Raw genomic sequence first — 13,982 nt, forward strand, 5'->3', positions numbered from 1 at the left:
CAGCGCAGCCCTGCTTTTCACCATGGGAGGGGGACTTCACCATGGACACATGGGACTTCACCATGGGACTTCCCTCCCACAAAGCAGGGGAAGGAGACATTTTGTGAGACTTTTCTGCATCCCTTTAGATGTGCATATCTGTATTCTGGCATACAGAAGAGCTCCCCCTGGTGGCTGCAGCACATCTAAAGGGATGACAGGATGCATTGGACAGAAAGCCCGTAATCATAGCATCCTGCCTGACTGCTGACCTGTTCCACAGTTGGTTAATGCATTGAAGCATGTTTGTTTGTTAATTTATCAAACTTCTACCACACGTGGGTAAATCTTAGTGAATTTGGTAAAAAAAAAAAAAAAAAAAGGTGTAAAATAATGAATGCGGTATTTTACCAACCAATATTAGTTTATCGAACTGCCCTTAGTGAATTGAGGCCTATAACTATTAACAGAGACTGGAACCAGCTGTGACAACTAACAGGGAATGGACTACAGTGACGGGAAGTGAGTGCAGTGAGAGAGACTGTGACCACCTGTGACGACTTACAAAAACTGGTAGACTGCACATTTTGTATGATGTGTCAACATCTGTAAGAGAAGCAGTACCAGAGGCATTCATTAAAACCTGGGGCCATATGCAATTCACTTTTTCACCTGAGTTTTCTCCTAGGTGAAATTTTCAAACTTGTCAATAAAATGCCTTTTAAACAACCAGAAAGCAAACAAATACTCGAAATAATTTTGATGGTACCTTTTCACTTACTTTTTGGTACTTTTACAATTGCAGAGTGCTAAAAAGTTATTATAAATCGAAGATGAAAAATTTTCTCCCAGGATAAAACTCAGGTGAAAAGTGAATCGCATATGGTCCCTGGTATTGCTCGCTAGTTTACACATAACTCACTATTTTCAAGCTGTTGCTTACTGCACCAGGCCCCCGGTGTTATGTAATCAACAGCCAGTGATCTGGCAATTGTGTAGGGTTTCCCCTACTGCTACCATTAACCTCCACACCTTTTAGTATTTGAGATAGGTGTTCACCAACATTGACTACCAGTGCTTTCTGCGGGTGGTATGGAGGGGTGGGGCCTCAGGGTCAGATGTTCTATCACCTCTCGCAAAGTACTCCTAATGTTGAAAGGCATGGAAATTGATATAAGCAGGAGGGGTTCACTGGCTCTCTTCCTATTGACCACAAATCTCCCCCTTTTTTTTACAGTAGAACTCAACTCTCTTAATCCAGGGGTGGATTCCAACTGGGCAAGGTGACTTATCTATCTTGACCTTATTTAAACATGCCTGCTCATATTCTTGTTTCTATTTCAGCTATATAGCCACTACAGATTGTCCAATCACTAGGTATACTGTTGAAATTGGACAGTGGTAAGAGGGGTGTATGGAGATCATAGGGAATAGGTGTGACAAGCCGGTGCTGCACCCCGTTCTCCAGACAAATACACAGCTGTGTCTGCTATATCTACACGATTCAGTATTGAGATGGTTGGTGATATACACTGCCTCTTTGAACCAGTATCAGGTACCGTGTTATTTATGCTGAGTGTCTACAGCGTTAATTAGTGCCTTGCAGTGAAAGCTTGCCTTTCTTTTGCAATTTGTGAGTACAGTGACACTCACGCTGGTAATATACTACATATGTGAGAACTCACTGTGTTGCCAGTATTCTATTTTGAAGGAACTATTGTTTAATTCATGATACCAGTGAACTTTGCTCATTAGTGCTGGGAATTACACTTTTTGTTTTACATTTCCCTGTTCTGGGTTAGTCTGGTTATCTTTGGAAAAATCCGACTGCACGCATATTTCTGGACACTGAATTGCACTGACATTTACATTTGATAAATGGCACCCCTACCCTCTGGAGTCACAGCAGACCCTACAATGAACCCTGTCGGTGGTGCAGCATAATTTTATACAAATGTATGCAACCTGGAATTGGACCAATTAAATGTAGCAAAAGCTACAGACTGGTATTATTTTTAATAAATCCAGGCCAATATTACAGAATAACTTATGATCTATGAACCCCATCATTATTGATACATGCATCCATGGACCACATCTCCCGGGATGCATTGCGGCGTGCGTATGACGGGAACAGTAAATTCGGGCGCCTGAGGCTAGTGGACAAATCGGGCGCCGCCATTCACTCCTATAATAAATATCGTTTAATGGGCGCCCGATAGGAAAAAAGGGCGCCGGAGAAAAATAACGTTTTAAAAGCGGCGCCCGGAGACTTAATGTTTTATTACTGCTTCTCATGATTACACATTATTTAATGATTTATACATTTTTAAATATTATTTTTAAACGAAAAACAGTACAATATTTTTTTTCAAACATTATTTTTAAACGAAAAACAGTACATTTTTTTTTATTTTTTTTTTACATTATTTTTAAACGAAAAAAACAACCGGGGGGTCTTAGGTTTAGGCACCAACAGGGGGGTCTTAGGTTTAGGCACCAACAGGGGGGTCTTAGGTTTAGGCACCAACAGGGGGTCTTAGGTTTAGGCACCAAAAGGGGGGTCTTAGGTTTAGGCACCAACAGGGGGGTCTTAGGTTTAGGCACCAACAGGGGGTCTTAGGTTTAGGCACCAACAAGGGGGTCTTAGGTTTAGGCACCAACAGGGGGGTCTTAGGTTTAGGCACTAACAGGGGGGTCTTAGGTTTAGGCACCAACAGGGGGGTCTTAGGTTTAGGCACTAACAGGGGGGTCTAGGGGTTAGGGGTAGGTACAGGGAGGGTTACTTAGGCACCAACAGGGGGGGGTCTTAGGTTTAGGCTTCAACAGGGGGGTCTAGGGGTTAGGGGTAGGTACAGGGAGGGTTACTTAGTAAAAAAAATTTTTTAAACGTTATTATACGTTTCAGTATTTAAACGAAAGATTAACGTTTTTACAATTGCCGATTTAATGCACATTATTTAATGATTTATAACTTTAAAAAACATTAATTTTAAACGAAATACAGTACAATACATTTTCAAACATTATCCATGCTTATCGTTAAAAACCCGGCGCCCTTTTTTCCCAGCGCCCCTTTTTAACGTACGCCGTATGACACTGATGGGAAAATTAAAATGCGGCAGTGTGCGAGCTCTTTGTGGAGAAGATGGTGACCTCCATACAGACAAAAGGCCACAGGAGAAGCTCACTGTAGGCAAGTCATACCACTTACCTCTAAATCCCTGGTGCTCAGTTGCCTTTAAGTATTGACTGGGGGGCTGTATTATGTTTGGAAGAAGATTATTATTTAGCTTCGGGGAGGACTGGGTTTACACTTGGTTTTAGGGAGAAAAGCTATAATATTTTGCACCAGGATGGTTATATTTGATTTTGAAGCAAAATAGTATCTAGTTCCAGGAGTTCTGCCAGGTGTAAATTGTGTTTTGCACAGGGGAAATAAAGCTAGATTTTGGGGATGATTTTTTTCACTACGGGGGAGATCACCTGGGTTTACAGCTGCAAAGCATAAATTAACTAGCAGGAACATACACTGAAAGCTCATGCCGTAAATATATGATGCCAAGCTGTCGAATCTGGAATTGACCAGGACAATTTTATATGGATGCTTCTTTTTAAATCTTTCCACGATAAATATTATAACTATTAGCTATGAAAAAATGTCTGTGCAAGATTACAGCAATAAAAAGTGACTTTACTGAGGAGAGATTACAATTGAAGGATTGCAAAAAGGTAACTAATAGCAGTGAAAGTACGGCCTTTTGCTCAAATTAAATACTATATTTAAGAGAACCTTTGTGAATTGTGAGCTCAGATGACCTTTTATTCTTGGCCACATGCATGTGCTGGCAGTAGCAACAGACAGTAGTTTATTTCATCCGTATTTGTTCTAGTCTGGCTGCATTGAGTAACCTTGGCTATATTTTTCTGTGGGGAAAATGGCAGACAGATTATGTCTGGCAGTAGGGCACTGTCACCTATTGAACTATTCCTTTTCCTTCTGAATTGCAGGCCCTTTCACATATGACATAGCACTGTCTAGTTTTATATTTAATGTTCAGAAGATTGCAGTTTATTATCTGGCATCAACCTCTGTTGAAAAATGGTTGCTAAAGAACAAAAAAAGAGCTAAGTAGAGGAAAGTCAAGTTTTCATTTCTTCATATAACAATTATGTCAGTTATAAACACCCAATTGAATTAAAATCGAGAATTTATAATACTGAAGCTCCAAACAGCACAACATACAGTAGTTACAGACTCAAATGCGATTCATAGATGTGCAATAAGTATGAGCAGAAAAAGTATATTAGCACAGAAAGGACTGGCACCGCTGGAAGTATTAAAGCTCTTTATTCACTGTGCATGGCATCACTGCTGCCATGCACATTGAATAAAAAGCTTTAATACTTCCAGCTGTGTCCGTCCTTTTTGTGCTGGTTGATTCTACACCCCCATAAGGCACTGGGGTGGGACTTTGTCACGCTGCTTTTTTCCTTTGGCTAATCGGTGCTCCCTTCCCTCGTCTTTCAGAAAAAGTATATTAGCATATTGACCAATAAATTGTTATTGTAAGTATGCTCACCTGTAATCCATGATAATCAGGTGTTTATGCCTTGCTCCTAGTTTGTTCATTTGACTGGAGCGGAGAGTGCACATCCTACTGAGCTCATCCCTATGTTGCCCTGCTCAAACCTCTAAATGTAAATACGATTTGGGCATTTAATAACAGGAGCTTACTTATTTAAGCACGTTTAGGCCCTTTTGCACACTATATGCAATTCCAATTCCGATTTGCGATTTTGAATCGGTTCAGCATGCTGCGGTTTTCTCTGAGTTTTTCTTCTTGTGGTGATAGCATCCAGGGAAAATCGGAATCGCAAGTGGAAATTGGATTTGCGATTTGCATTGTGCAAGAGGCCTTACAAAGGAAAAGTAATCTTATAGTGTACAGGCAGCACACAGTAAGATCACCTGGCTTTTTGCAAATCATGTAGCAAGTTACGCAAATTGAGCAACTTGCTTTATACATGCAATCAGTTGCTTTAAAGGGAAGGTCCAAGCAAAAAAAAAAATGAGTTTCACTTACCTGGGGCTTCTACCAGCCCCATGCAGCCATCCTGTGCCCTCCTAGTCACTCACTGCTGCTCCAGTCCCCCGCTGGGAGCTTTCTGACCTCGGAGGTCAGGGCCGAATTGCGTACATTTTTACACATTCCCGCTCGTGCAGGAACATTAACGCATACATTTTTACGCGTTAGTGGTGCAACGCGTACATTTTTGTTTCTGCACTAGCTGGAATGCGTAAAAATGTATGCAATGTGGCCCTGACCTCCGAGGTCAGAAAGCTCCCAGCGGGGGACTGGAGCAGCAGTGAGTGACTACAAGGGCACAGGATGGCTACATGGGGCTGGTAGAAGCCCCAGGTAAGTAAAACTCATTTTTTTTTTTGCTTGAACCTTCCCTTTAAGGATACATGAGATGAGAAAATAAAGAAAAGTTTTACTCACCTGGGGCTTCTTCTAGCCCCTAAAAGTCTATCAGTGCCCACTCCACAGTTCCGCTCTTCTCCAGGCCACTGCTGCGCACTCTGTAAGATTGCAACTCGCGGCTGGGTCAGGATCTTCTGTGGGTGCATTTGTTGTGATTGTGCTCCATGGCCAGGAGGACTCTGCACTTGTGCAGTTCACAAAGACTATTGACAAGGGAGCGCGATCATGAGAGGCACAGCCGCAGAAGATCCTGGTCACAATGTTACATAGGGCGCATTGGCAGCCTGGAGAAGAGCGGAACTGTGCCATAGCCACTTAAAGATTTCTAGGGGCTGGAAGAAGAACCAGGTGAGTCAGAATTCTCTTCTTGCCTCATGTACTCTTTAAAGTGGATCCGAGGTGAACATTTACACATTGCATAATTGTGTTCCTTTCCTATTGTTTATAGGGCATTCCTCAAGCCAAATACTTTTTTGTTTTTGTTTTAATACTCTAATTCCCTATAAACTAAAAAAGCCACACCCACAGGTTTTCAGAGAGCCTTGGCAGTAGCAAGGGCTCATGGGAGCTCAGTCTGGGGAGGGGGAGGTGTTACTAGCCATTGATTTCAGAGGCAGAGGGGAGGAGAGGATTAGGCTGATAGCTCAAGATACAGATAAGCCTGTCTCTGTGTAATGTTTACAAACAACATGGCTGCTGTCATTGTATCACAGGAATAAATAATCATATTCTATTAATTCTGTTTGCAGCTAGATTTGCTGTGTAAACCATATAAACTTTAGATAAGATATATAGACAAGTTACTTGTTATAGTTAGTTTTTCATCTCGGATCCCCTTTAAGTAAAAGGAAACATAAGTGATGCATGTAAATAGCAAGTTACGCAATTTGCAAAACAAAACGTAAATTGAGTAAATCTCGGTAATCTAAAAGTGCACTGTCTGCCCAAGTTACAATTACTTTATTTTGTGACTTTAGCTCCCCAAGCCTGCTATGCTACTTGCATAAACATGGGTAAAAGTGCTGTGTACTGCTGAAGCACAGCAATTTTACAGCTGTTTAGTGAATATGGCCCTGATTTACGAAGATGTACAATATATCTGGTATTGGATGGCTTAGGCACCCAGAGCTCCAATTATACTGATCCCTGTGGGACCATCAAGAGAATAAGGTCAGACAATGGTACCGATTTTACATCAAATGATTTCCAGCCACTATTCAGAAAGAGGAGCATTAGACATGAGGACTTCAGCACCTTACTCATCTCTTCAAAATGGAACTGCTGAAAGAAGCTGGAGAACACAGATCTAAATGGCAAAATGTATGCCGATAGAGAGTAAACTGCCAAAAGAGTTATAGAATATGCAGTAATGACAGCAGCTATGATTTGAAACTGATGTTTTAACAGTCGTTTGATGCAAATGCCATACAACATACTGACAGGGAAGAAGCCCAACTTTTCTAAAATGAACATTTTTGGATCAGAATGTTTTGCATACAAGCATGATTCAAAGTTCAAAGTCAAACAAAAGGAGGAAACCGAGATCCCAATATAGTGTAGTAGTTTGGATGCAGATGAGCAAAATAAACCAATATTTGATATACTCACAAGTATGGGTTACCAGCTAGGTAACCACTTCAGTTGCAGGTGGGGAGAATTAAAACCTGACCCCACTCAGGTGTAAGAAGTTGCTCTTTGTAGACAGGAAAAATTAGGGATGCAACTACTCCACCAGGGGTGGACTAGACAAGATACCAAATGTTTAAACAGAGGCGCCAATGTAGAGTAAAAGCGTCTAAAAACAGTTTAAAAGGGGGAAGTTGGTAGACTTACTTTCCTCGAGGAAAAAACAGACTAAGGGCCTGTTCAGACTATCTGTGTATGAAGAATGCGTTTAAAATCAAAGAAACGCAAGTTGAAAAACGCATGCGTTTTTCTTGCGTTCTAATGCGTATTCTATTGCGTTTTGCACACACACGTGACCCAGGGGAAAAAAAAGAATTATGGGAACCGCAGAGGAAAACGGACGCTAAAAATGCAATAGTGTCCATAGACTTTCATTGCGTCCGTTTGTATGCGTGACGCACAGAACTGCGTGCAGCAATGCGGATGAGAAACGTATGCGTCTCATACACATACATGTGAACTAGCCCATTCAAAAGCATTAGGAGCCGTTTCTATGCGTTTTTGGTACCCAGTCAAGTTCCCTGAAAACGTCTAGGAACGCGCATAGTCTGAACAGGCCCTAAGATTCGTTATTTTATCATAAAAATAACATTTCATTGTAGCTCTAGTATGCAACGCATTTCACGGGCAAAGCACCGCTTCAGAGAAAAGGAACTAGCTGTGGTCTGTATAGCAAACTGTTTTTAGAGGTTTTTACTCTCCATTGGCGCCTCTGTTTAAACATTTGGTATCTATGATTCAAAGTGCAAAAGGGAATTTGTGTAGTACAGTATATCACAAAAATAGTTCCTCATACCTGGTGTATTACACAGACACTTGCAAAGTCTTCAAACACACACTAGTATAGTTTATTGAAGAGGATGTGATTGAGAAACAAAATCAGACCGATCTGTTAAACAGTGATGATGATGTTTACGGGAAAAGGAATGCATTTCCCTTATCAAGTCCAAAGACAAAAGAGACCCCAGCTTCTCTAGCTGAAATTACAGAGGACAAAGATGATGACCATGGTACAACATACATCACAAGAAATAGAAATCTAGGATAAAGGCAAGAAATCTCACCTTAGAAAGTTGCTGGCAAGCCTGTACATGTTTGTCCAGTGGCTGCACATGTCTCTCTGGCCGGGAATCGGGCTTGGCAGTGTCCATATTCTCCTCTGTAGGAAGGCAGGGCTGGAATCCTTGGTTTGCAGGTCTCTGCCTGGACTGTGTGCAAGTTTCGCACTATGCGGCTGCACCACAAAGTATGGCAGGTTGCACTAATGCAAAGTGTTATCCAGTACTGGGGATGTCCAAAGCTCCCTGTTGCTCTGTGTGACTATATAAACAGCTTGCAGGCAATTGGGAGCAGTGATTAACACTTGTCAATGTAGCAGTGCATGTAAGAAAGGCTAGGGCAGCTGCCATGTGGTAGAACAAGGTTTATTTGCTACACGTGTTTCAAGAGGCAGGTCCTCCTTTCAATAGGGACCTTTTGCCTCATGAATGGAGGACTTGCCTCCTGAAACACGCATACCAAATACATTTTGTTCTACCACATGGCAGCCGCCATAGCCTTTCTTACATAAAATCCTACATTGACAAGTGTTAATCACTACTCCCAATTGCCTGCAAAATGTTTATACAGTCACACAGAGCATCAGGGAGCTTTGGACATCCCCATTACTGCATAACACTTTGCACTAGTGCAGCCTACCATACTTTGTGGTGCAGTCGCATAGTGCGAAACTTGCACACAGTCCAGGCAGAGAACTGCAAAGACACAACCAAGGATTCCAGCCCTGCCTTCCTACGGAAGAGAATGTGGACACTGCCAAGCCGGGTCCCTGGCCAGAGGGACAGATGCGCAGCCGCTGGACAAACCTGTATAGGCTTGCCAGCAACCAGGGTCGGCCTTAGGTTTCACAGCGCCCTGAGCGAAACCTGATTTTTGTGCCCTTTTTCATCCTCTTCCCGCGTGCACGCACACACAGGCCCATATGCAATTCACCTTTTCTCCTGAGATATCTCCTAGGACAGTGGTTCCCAACCTGACACATCATGGCAAATGCTCAGATCTCTAAAAAAAAAACAATGCCCTCAGACTCAGTATAGGTGCCCCCAGTATAGGATCTCATGTGTAGGTGCCCTCAATATAGGTTGCCAAGCATAGGTGCCCCCAGTATAGGAAGTCAATTGAAGGTCCAGTATAGGTAGCCATGTGTTGGTGCCCTCAGTAAAGGTAGCCAGCTATAGGCGCCCCTTTAGAAGTCGGCGCCCTGAGCGACCGCTCTGGTTAAGCACAGTTAAAGGAAAAGAGGCACCCTGGTATGTATAAAATAGATTAAAACCAGTTTAAAATCGAAAAAGGTGAGGTGGTGTACCTCAAAAACGAAATTCTTGTATGAACAAAGAATTTTATTTAGCACAGGCAACGCATTTTGCGAGTCTCCGCCTGCTTTCTCAGGCCAATCACAGTGCCAATTAGAAGAAAAACCAATAGCAAAGGGAGCCTCTGACACACATTACACAAGCCTCACTGCTCGCTCCTTCTAGTCAGAGAGGTGCCTACCTATACCATTGCACAAGAAATAGAAAGACTCCTCAGCATTTGAATGACTATGTACTAGAACCCGATCATGATGATCAGGTTCTGATGAATATAGACTACTGCTACAGAACATATGATGCAAGTTGTGCCTCAGACCGATATGACAGGAAAAGTACAACAGAATATTGTTTCAACCTCTCTTATTGCTTGGAAGTCAAAGAAACAACAAGAGATTGCTCTATCTTCCTGTAAAGCTGAATATGTAGGCACTATCACACAGGAGAGTCTATATCTTACACAATTGCTTAAAGAATTAAGGCAGCCATACATCAGGTGATTCTGATTCAATCAACAAAAGCGATCGACTTTATTGGAGAATCGACTTCAGTATGGTTGATCGAAATTCGATCAACTAGTGACCCATACACTAGAACCAATATCCTATGTGATTCACCTTTACTAATGTGACCGATGTTGTGTCTTCATGCTCTGAATGCAAAAATCGATTCAGAGTCAATCGAATGATACATAAACATACATACATATGATACATAAACAGTAGCCAATTCCTGTACAATCGATCGATATCTTGCATCCAGCTCGCTAGACTAAGCTTGTTGATTCGACATATCAGCCACTTTTCATCGATTGGGCATGCTGACACACTCAATTCTCTCTTGATTCCATAAAATGATTGAATAAAATGGTTGCTCGAACATCGTTAGATGTATGGGCACCTTTAGACAGTCAATGTCAATATGAGCCAGTAAAGCTTCTTGGAAGACAATCAGAGTGCGATAGCTCTCACAAAAAAAACAGTTTGCCATCAAAGGTACAACCATATTAACATTAAATTCCATTTCCTTAGATCTGTTCTAAGTGAAAACAAGATAGATCTTGAGTATTGTCCTAAGAACAAAATGGTAGCTGAAATTATGACTAAACCAATAACAAAGTTTTAGATAGATATATTTGTAAGTTACATGTTTGGAGTGTAAGCAGCTTATGATGCATATTCCTTTATAGCAGTATAAGAGCAAGTGGGCGGGTGGGATGGATATGTGCTGTAATTGACAAGATAAGATTAAAAAAGCATGATCAGGCTGGTTATCCCACCTCTTATGCTTGGTACACACCATGCAATTTCCCTTCAGATACATGGGTCAAATCGATTATTTCCAACATGTCCAATCTGATTTCCGATCGTTTTTCTGATCAATTTTCTATAAAATAGATAGTAAAATCAATCTGTTGAATGACTGGAAATCAGATCGCACCTTTCCAAAATAATCAATTTTGATAGGAAATTGCATGGCATGTACCAGGCATTAAATCAAAATGGCAATAATCAGCATATCTTAGATTATTATTATTTCTGTCAGCTATTTTAGTTCCAGCATGTAACACATGCATCCAAACCAGCTTTCCACATTACATATTCAGCATATAAGTTAACCTCTTGAGGACCGCAGTGCTAAACCCCCCTAGTGACCAGGCCATTTTTAGTAAAATAGGCCGCTGCAGGGCCGCACAACACAGCACAAGTGATACCCCCCCCCCCCCCTTTTCTCCCCACCAACAGAGCTCTCTGTTGGTGTGGTCTGATTGCTCCCCCATGTTTATTTTTTTATACAAATATTTTTATCATAGTTTTTTTTAACAAAAACGACTGTTCCTTTAAATATTTTCCCTCCCTCCCGACAGATGGCCAATCATGGCGATCGACTGTCATAGGCTTCTAACTATGAGAGCCAATCGCTCTCCAGTGTCCAAGAAGAACAGCCGTGTCACACGGCTATCCCCAGTACAGCGCTGCTGCCGATCGCAGAGCTGCATATGTAAATAGACGGCCGTCTAACAGTCTCCTGAGCTGCGATTGCCACTCGGAGACTGAAGGTGGGGCAGAGCTCCACCCTCCCAAGCAGGAGATGCACGCAATCTCCTGTATTAGCCTGTCCTGTCCTGTATTAGCTGGCCCCAGGACTTTACGCCGGCGTTGGACGATAAGCAACTTTGTTGCACCCCTTTAACAACTGTGAAGCTGTTATTCTATACTCAGTTCTAACTGTTGCTTCTTGCATATAAATTCCTAAAACGGCAAATGAGATGGCATGGTCTCCCCATTTCCATGAGAATGTGCCACAGTATATCATGATCTACACAGTCAAATTGTTTGAATAGTCAATAAAGCAAAAGTAGATATTCTTCTCTTTCCCTTGCTTTCTCTATTTTCTTTCAAATGTAGGCCAAATGGTCCCTTGTGCCTCTCCCTCTTCTAAAACCAGCTTGCACATCTGGCAGTTCTCACTCTATATATTGCTGCAGTCTGGCTTGTAGAATTCTGAGAATTACTTAAATGCAATTGTTTGATAACTTGAGCACTCTCAAAAAAATCAAACAATATCAGGGCATTGCCCTTTTTGGGGTTGGAATGCACTGTTCTTTTCCAATCCATCGACCATGTTTGCATGCTTGCATTTTTCGTATTTGACTCCAACAGCATTCTCACCCAGGCTTTTCAGGTGTTCCACTGGAATTCCATCACTTCCCAGAGCCTTGTTATTAGCAAGACCTTCTAATGCCCATTTAACTTCGCTCATCAGGATGCATGGTTTTTATTCAACCTATTTCAAGTACTGTATAAGTACTGTCTATGTCCTTCTTGTATATCTTGTTCTGTATATTCTTGACACCTTTTCTTGACGTCCTCTGCTTCTGTCAGATTCCCTTCCATTTGCACACTTTACAAAATATGGAATGTTTCACAAATATGCACGTCATCCTTGCGCAGGGGCCATGCTAATCTTCTCTGTATTATTCCAGTTTTAGTATATGTACTGCTTAAGCAAGCACAACTGAGGGCCGTTTCATCAGAGTATTTATACGTTCCATTTTTGTCCTTCACCACTCCCAGCAACCGTACACTTGCATAACTCAAATACCACAGGTCGCACTAATAACATAACTCGTAGTAATCTACTGTTGGTATTAACGGTAATATTGGTGCGTGCTGTGGAGTTGATGCACACAGCAATATTACTGCAGCTTTGTACATCAACTCCAAACTTCCTTATCTCTCTGTGCTATTCTCTGAAATTATGTGTTCAAATGGGTACATTGTTCTTTGTCTCCATTGGATTTTGCTTTCCTTCTTTCTTGAACAATATCCTGTACGTCTGTCCATAGAGCCTCATGCATTCTGTCTACCAGATCTAATCTTCTGAATAAATTCTTCACCTCTACTGTGAAGTCATATGGAGTATTGTTAAAGGAAGTTTACCAATAGTTTACTTTAAATTTTAAAAATGATGGTGTGTGTGTGTGTGTGTGTGTGTGTGTGTGTGTGTGTGTGTGTGTGTGTGTGTGTGTGTATACCTCTCAACTTTTTGAGATGAGAAAGAGGGACACTTAAGCCACACCCCTAATCACGTCCCTGGCACACCCCTAGTCACACATACCGTAAAGATTTCATAAGGAAAATATGTTGTTTTATAATTCAAACAACACTGATCCTCTCTATCCTGGTTCATTTTCCTTCATATTAACATATTCAAATTAGTAATATATCACTTGAAAGGATGGGAATTAAGTTTAGAGTCAATTAAACAATTTTTTTGTAGAGAAATACATATATTTACATAGAAAGAGGGACAAAGTCCTGAAAGAGGGACAAATAAGGAGGAAAGAGAGACAGAGGGACAGGGCTCCCAAAGAGTGACTGTCCCTCCGAAAGAGGGACAGTTGGGAGCTATGGTATTATGTCTGGAGGGTCAGCATCATAGTAAATAATCTAGCCTACATGAGTTAATGTAAGTAGTCTGTTTGTTTCCCTGTAGGTGTACTTTGCAGTGATCCTTTATGGTGGTCCTGATCATGCGGTGCATTCACCCCAGTGACCACAAGTACTGACACCTTCAAATATGACTTAATAGTTATCTTTGTGGGTTTATTATTATACAGCTTGATTAAAATCCAGACACATATTACAGTAAGGCCAGCCACAGGCTTCCAAATTTATATCTTTAGATAGCAGGTCCACAAACAACTATGGCCAGACTACTATCTTCAGACTTATGAGAGACTTTGGCTGTTGGTGGTGTGCCGATGCAGCATTGAATGAGGTTTTCTCATTCACTGCCACTGGGTTGCCATGGTTATGTGATGGTCTTCCAATCTTCAGCTGGAAATAATCCATCCTGGTTGACTGAGATTTAGGCATATTTTACACTATATGCAGCCTGAAAAAATGCTGCCTTTCATCATAGAAGTATAAGCCCTATCACATTAAACATGATG

At 41.5% G+C, this 13,982-nt stretch overlaps 1 protein-coding gene and 1 non-coding gene across 8 annotated transcripts in view; both read right to left on the bottom strand.

Moving 5' to 3' along the window:
* LOC137546880 (cyclic AMP receptor-like protein A) overlaps nt 1–13,982 on the bottom strand; it is an 836,868-nt gene that overhangs the window by 484,278 nt on the left and 338,608 nt on the right. The window lies entirely within an intron of this gene.
* Nucleotides 12,433–12,539, bottom strand: LOC137555087 (U6 spliceosomal RNA). Its single transcript, XR_011027790.1, has one exon. It is a non-coding gene; the product is annotated as a U6 spliceosomal RNA (small nuclear RNA).

This window comes from Hyperolius riggenbachi, chromosome 2, assembly GCF_040937935.1.
Source record: "Hyperolius riggenbachi isolate aHypRig1 chromosome 2, aHypRig1.pri, whole genome shotgun sequence".
Classification (NCBI taxonomy): domain Eukaryota; kingdom Metazoa; phylum Chordata; class Amphibia; order Anura; family Hyperoliidae; genus Hyperolius; species Hyperolius riggenbachi.